Here is a 1,573-nt window from a genome sequence, read left to right on the forward strand (position 1 = left end):
TATACACAGAGTACCTTGTGGGCATAAGATGATTGTAGTTATAAACTTTCACAAAAGGCCGAAACCGGTTTGGCTCAGTGGATAGAGCATCAGTCTGCGGACTGAAGGGTCCCAGGTTCGATTCCGGTCAAGGGCATGCACATTGGTTGCGGTCGCATCCCCAGTAGGGGGTGTGGAGGAGGCAGCTGGTCGGTGTTTCTCTCTCATTGACGTTTCTAGCTCTCTATCCCTCTTCCTTCCTCTGTGGAAAATCAATAAAATATATATTTTTAAAAAAAAACTTTCACAAAAGACTTGATCTTTGACCTCTTGGCAATTTGACCTTTTCTTCTTGCCCATGGCACCTGTCACTTTGTGGGGATAGTGGTCAATTCCAGACACCAGAATATGGCTGTAGGGTGGTCTGAGGTACCATCATCAATGTTCTTCACTATGACTGGCTAGGTCCAGCACCACCTTCCCGGGTTTCATAAACTTGCCCATTTCAACATCAGCCACTCGGGCCTAGGGCAGAAAGACTAAATTTTCCCATTCCCTCAGTATCTACACTAAGGCCATCAGGAAGTTAGTAAAATCTCCAAAATGCATGCAAAATCCATCCACTTCTCACCATCTCTATTGCCACCTCCCTCTTCCCATCACTTCCATCTCCTGCCTATCATGGTCTCCTAACTAGTCTCCCTGCTCCACTCCTGTCCCATATGAAGCCAGTCTTCACCCAATAGGCAGTGTGAGCTTTCAGAGATAGAAATCACATCAGGTCATTTCTTTGTCCAAAGCTCTCCAGGGGCTTCCATCGTACAAATATATGTTTGCTCCTATCTTCCTCTCTGCAGTCTCATCCCAATCTCCCCTCCTTTGTTCACTAAGGCCCAGCTTCTTTGTTCTCAATTAAACTCCATTCTCCCCTGCCCCAGGGCCTTCACACCAGCTGTTTCTTCAGCCTGTGCTGCTCCTCCTCTTGGGATTTGGCTCCTTTTCCTCTTTCATGTCATAGCTCAGATATGACCTTCACCAGGACTTCCATGATGAGCACTCTCCTGCCATCTATACTGTCATTTCTATTCTGTTCACTTCCTTTGGTTATTTTTTTTTAAAATCATATTATTATGCTTATGTTACTAGTCTCCATGTATTTATCCTTTCTCCTCTTTCCAGAATGTAAGGACTTTGTCTTTTCATTAATGTATCTTCTGGATGGAGTACGATGTCTGCTCCATAATAGGGGCTCAATAAATATCTATGAACTGAACAAAGAAGATTAAAGAAGTCGTAGACATGACATTGAACCCTGTGATATAATAGAGGGAAGCCCTCGATTATGGGAGACTGGAAGAAGCTCAAGGCTCAGTCTGGGGGTTCAGGGAGGGCCTCCTGGGGTGTGGCCTCTGAGCTGTGTTCAGACAGATGGTATCTGAGGAAACTAGGGTCACCTTAACAACTGGGGGCAGATGCCATCGTACTTAAGAATACTACTTCTACAAAAAGGTCTGGAATGCACAGACCCATATAACTCATGAGAGCTGTAAACTTGGGTGGGAAAAACCTACATCTTTATATTCATTAACCCTTC

The sequence above is a fragment of the Pipistrellus kuhlii genome, unplaced genomic scaffold (genome assembly GCF_014108245.1).
Source record: "Pipistrellus kuhlii isolate mPipKuh1 unplaced genomic scaffold, mPipKuh1.p scaffold_m20_p_9, whole genome shotgun sequence".
Classification (NCBI taxonomy): Eukaryota; Metazoa; Chordata; class Mammalia; order Chiroptera; family Vespertilionidae; genus Pipistrellus; species Pipistrellus kuhlii.